The sequence below is a fragment of the Pteropus alecto genome, unplaced genomic scaffold (genome assembly GCF_000325575.1).
Source record: "Pteropus alecto unplaced genomic scaffold, ASM32557v1 scaffold7, whole genome shotgun sequence".
Lineage (NCBI taxonomy): Eukaryota > Metazoa > Chordata > Mammalia > Chiroptera > Pteropodidae > Pteropus > Pteropus alecto.
This window is the reverse complement of record NW_006494614.1, coordinates 65211686-65217224: the sequence shown is the minus strand read 5'-3', so window position 1 is coordinate 65217224 and position 5539 is coordinate 65211686. Positions and strand designations below refer to the sequence as shown.

The 5539-nt window shown below is 39.8% G+C and overlaps 1 pseudogene; it reads right to left on the bottom strand.

Annotated features, from left to right (window-relative positions):
• Positions 1-4334: 4334 nt before the first annotated feature.
• LOC102895731 lies at positions 4335-5539 on the bottom strand (annotated as a pseudogene).

The following is a 5539-nucleotide window of genomic DNA, read 5'->3' as shown; positions in this document are numbered from 1 at the left end:
TTAAGTAGACTAAATTCTACAGTCAAAAGGCATAGAGTGCCTGAATGGACTAGATGCTGCCTATAAGAGACTCATCTCAGCTTTAAGGGCACACGTAGGTTCAAAGTGAAGGAATAGAAAAATAAATTCCATGAAAGTAGAAACAAAAAGAAAGCAAGGTTAGCTATATTTATATTAGGTAAAATAAACTTTAAGTCAAAAACTGTAACAAGAGGCAAAAGTCATGATATAATAATAAAAGAGTCAATTCATTAAGAGGAATTAATAATTGTAAATATATATGCGCTCAACATCAGAGCACCTTATTGAGCAGATACCAACAGATCTGAAGGGAGAAACAGACAACAACACTTCTTTGCCAGCACTTGTCTCTTGTCTTTTTGAGAACAGCTATTCTCACAGGTGTGAGGTGATATCTCACTGTGGTTTCAATTTGTATTTCCCTGATAATTAATGGTGTTGAGTATATTTTCATGTACCTGTCCTCCATTTGTATGTCTTCTCTGGAAAAATATCAACCAAGAGTACTACATCAAACAAAGCTGTCCTTCAAAAATGGAAGAGAAACTGAGACATTCCAAGATAAAAAATAAAAATAAAAGAGCCAACATAAAGATAACAGGAGTCCCTGAAGAAGAAAACCAAAGCAAGATGACAAAACAAATACTACAACTATAATTCTAGAAAACTTTCCTGAAATAAAAATATTTGAAATTATTTATTGAAAAGGCACTTGGTATTTCTGAAAATAATCACTCAGAATGGCCAACAGTAAAATATATTCTGATAAGTTTATTAGACTTTAGAGAAATTTTTTAAATCTTAAAATGGAAGTTTCTAGGCAAAAAAAAAATCTCAGAAGGGAAAAAAGTTACCATCAGACTTTGACAGCAATACTTTATGCCAAAAGAAAGTGGATTTCTCTATTTAAGATACTCAAGGAAAGAAAATGTGACCTGAAAAATTTATACCTAGCAAAACTGACTTTCAGGTAAAAGGTACAGAAAAACTACTATCAACATGCAAAATTTCAGGCAATATTATTCTGAATTATTGCCTGAATTATATCCTAGAGAATGGGCTTCATACAACCAACATAACTGAGACATCAAAATTATGAGTGGTGATGAGCATCAAATATATAATTATTTTAGAACTAAGACCAAAAGAGAGTTAAGAAGGAAAGAGTCTAATATGTAATAACTATATACTCTGACAATATATAGTATAATAATTTTTAAATAATAAAAAAAAAACAAGAATACATGCTAAAGGAAAAATTTTAATTGGTTTCATATCATAATAGTGGTAATCATATTAATACTTTTAATCTGAGACTTTTATGTGTGTAATGTGGTATTCTGTTTCACCCCCAGGTGGAGAACTGCAGTTCAATTCTGACACTACCCAGTTAGTATCAGATTCCACAAGTTTAAGGAGAAAGTCCTCCACAAGATTTCTATAACTTAAGATGACAGCCATTAGTAGGGTCCCCAGGCCATTCACACTTCTGACCAACTGACTACAAATTTGGGGGTTCCTATGACCTCCTCATGTCTAATAATGCACTAGCCTGATTCACAGACATCAGGAAAAGAGCTATACTTACAATTTTATTATAAAGGATATGTGTAGGGTGAGGTCTGGGTGGAGGAGAGCAGAGCCTCCATGACCCCTTCTCACGGAGTCAGAGCACATCGCTCTCCCAACTCATCAATATGTTCAATAACCAGGAAGCTCCACTGAGCCTCGGTTTCCATAGTTTTTATTTGGGTTTTATTTTGTAGCCATGGCTGACTAAATCACTGACCACATGATTGAACTCAATCACCAGCCCCTCCCCACCCCACCCAGCAGAGTTCAGGCTGACCCAAAGTCCCAACCTTCTAATCACATGATTAGTCTTTCCAATAACCAGTCCCCATCCTGAAACTATCTAGAGGACCAAAATGACTCAGCTCATTAGCATAACAAGACACTCTTATCACTCAGGATATTCCAAGTGTTTTTGAAATTCTATGCTAGGAACAAGAGACAAAGACTAGATAAATAAAGTGAGTAATTATGAAAATTTCTAATACTATTTTCTTCTGGGTCCTTGTGAACTAGGACACTCAATGTATAAGAGTAGAAGAGAGAAAATAAGTAAAAAATGCAATAGTCCTGAATTTGAATTGGAAGTATCAGAATAATCTCATATCCTTAAACATATGTAACATAGATGAACGCATATATAATATAGATTAGATGTAACGTAGTTGAGTTAGAAGATAAGTTAAATGCTATAGTCTTGAATTTGAATCAGAGAGTAAATTGTTACAACCATTTTGGAAAATGATTTCACAATATCTAGAAAAATGAAATATTACAGATACCCTATGACCTAGCAATTCTACTCTTTGATGTATTAGAGAAATTCCTAAATATGTGAACCAAGATAAGAGTGTGCATAGATACACTGTCTATAAAAGCTATAAACTAGAAACAACTCAAATAGCCATCAATGGTGATGGTTAAATCACTTGTACTGTCTTCATCGATGGACTATTACCCAGCAACTAAAATGAATGACTACACTACACATAAACATGGATGAATCTCTAAAATGTAAGGCTGAACAGAAGTAAACACAGAGGAATACATATAGGATGATTTAATTAACATAAAATCCCAATGCAATCAATACTAAACAATAGTTGTTTAAGAATACATACATAGGTGATAAAACTATATAGAGAAGTAAAGGAGTGATCGACACAATTCGGCATGATAGTTACCCCGGAGAGGGTAAGCACAGGGGCATGTGCTCGGAGCAGGGCACATGTAGGATACTGATTATGTTCTATTTCTTGAGCTAAGAAGTAGGTCCACTGGTACGTGTTTTTGTTTTCTTCAAATTGTGTGTGCGTGTGTATGTGTGTGTGTTTTCATTCCTCAGTATATATAATTTTCAATATAAAATTGAAAAAGAAAAGAAAAACCATGACTTCAAGTTGAACCCTGAGGGCAGGGCAGGAACAGGACAGGGCTCTGGATCTAGGGAGCAGTTTTTAGGGTGGGGAAAGCTTGAACATGCTTAAGAGCCACTCTCCCCGTGACAGTGATGAGGAGGCAGCCAGGGATGCTGCAGGTCAATGGGTTTGAGAGAGAGAAAGAGTAACTGAACCCACATTTCCTCTTGATGAAGGCAGCAGGGTAGACTCTTGCCTTAAGCCCTGAGCAGGTTGGGAAAGGAAGACAACCGGGACCAGACAAAGGAGTCTCAGAGCAACACCAATGGGTGAGATGAGCCCCTGCAACACACGGAGTTGGCGAATGACTGTGATTTAGGGTGGGACTTGCAGAGACAGCTGGTCAGAAGGCCCTGGCCCTGAATGTTCACCTCCAACACAGGCATGGCCCTGGGGGCAATGTGCAGAGGGTCTGCAGCTGGCTCAGTGGCCCCTTCTCAAGAGGGAGCTGACCTGAGACAGGGACACACTGCTGTGACCTCAAAGCCAGACTGATGTTTGACCACCTGGCTGGGTCCATGAAAGTAGGAACCTGGCACCTGGCAGTCTTCATATACTATGTCCCATCTGAGTCATGTGTCCCCTCAGCAGGTGGTCCCAGCTGCATAGTGGCAGGTCTCACAGACACAAGGTGTGCCCACACATGCAGTGTCACAGACACTACTGCTGAAGTAACACAGATCCCACTATTCCATGCCAGGACCCACATACAAACTGCAGAAATGCTTTATCCTACAGTCACTTACCTGGGTGATAATGGTTACTCACTTTTTTTCCCAGATGTCAGCAAATTTTATTACATATAATTAAATCTCTCAGATATCTCAAACAGTATCAGACACAATTTCTTATCTCTAACACGGAGCAGAGTAGCCACTCAGTACTAGAACCCAGTGAAGAGAAGTGTTAAATTTCAAGCTTCTGATCACATCACATGGTGACCAGGCAAAGCTTATATGTTTTCTCACATTATCCAACTGTGTGTCTTGAAAATCTTGTCATCAAAGTTGAAGACGAAGTTTCTATTTCGTATTCTAAGTGCAGGAAGTTGAGAGAAATAAAATCCAGTGAAAAAACAATGATCCTGATTCAATTTTTTTTAATGTTTATTTAGTTTCTCTGCCCATTTCTTTTCCCCTCTTTAGTTCCCTCCCCCCACTTCCACCCCTGACCTATGGATGTTGCCATCTCCCCTTAAGAACCAGATCTCCGAAGGCGGGGCGTCTCCTCCCACACGCTCGTGGTGCGCACCTGGGGCCTGGCGCACCCGGGGTATGGTCCGTGGCTCCACCTGGGTGCAAACCCAGGACCTTCTGTGTGTAAAGCAGACGTGCTAACCATGGAGCCACCCCCTCAACTGAGCTTTTTTAAAAAAGCAAATTTAATTTTGAAGAGAGAGAGGGAAAGGAAGACATAAGATTAAGAGTCAAAACTCTGACAAAGGCTGGTAGCTATACATGGCATGTCATAGCTCTGGAAACTATCATATGATATTTTAAAATAAAGTAGTTTTACAGATTTTGGGAGTATTATAAACATGTCATGTTTGATATTACCTGAATTTACTTTAAAGCGTTTTTTTTTTTTTTCAAACAAAGGTTAAACCTTTAAGAGAAGCATCTCTTTAAGGAAAAAAGTCATTTGTTATGAAATTGTGAGGCAAGACCCCACCTAAGATTCACCATGCACGAACTTGAGAACTATTGCCCACTGTTCCTCAGAGTTCAACTGAGTTTGGATGAAACAGGAGCTGCCACCGCCTCTTATGTCTTCGATCTTACCTTTCTCCACATCCGTCCTATAAGAAAGACAAAAATGTGCCTCACTTTTTGCAACCTCTTTTTTCAACTGTTTGTTGTACACAGCCCAGGAAAGCCACTATCACAGAGCGAAATTTGCCCCAGGAAAACCATACCTCCCCCAACCCTCTGGAACAACACAACAGCAGCTCCTTGGTTTTGTCCAAGGTTCCAAATGTGAATGGTTTTCATAGAATGAGTCGATATCTCTGAAACTTCAGACCCATCTTACCAGTCTGGGCATGAAGCAGGAACGCTGTCCAGCCCCAAGCAGTGTTAGCCCTATTCCATTCCACAGGACCACTGTGCAGGCGACCCAGTCTGAAGTTACTAACTGTGCCAAACTGTCCACTGTGAAGATGTTAAAGGTCTCCTTGAAGACACTGATTTTCTCAGCTTGCCCAGCTGCGCCTGGGTATAACGAATCTGGTTTCTACGCTCTTCAGCCCATCATCCAGGTCCGCTGCTGTCATTCAAATCATGTTTTCCCTCTGATACTGAGCTTCCTCCCCAGCCTCAGCCTGGCAAGTCTCAAGATTTTTCTGCCACTGTCTTGTGGCTCTTTACCACATCTTTCAGCCCCTGAATCAGCATCTCCTCCTCCAATGCCAGCTCACGCAGCTCCATCTGTAGCTGTCCGCTGTCATCCTCATTCATTTGCTCTAAGATCTTTAAACAGTGTTTGCAGTCCTGACACTCATCTTCAGTGACATTGAGCTCGGCGTCCAG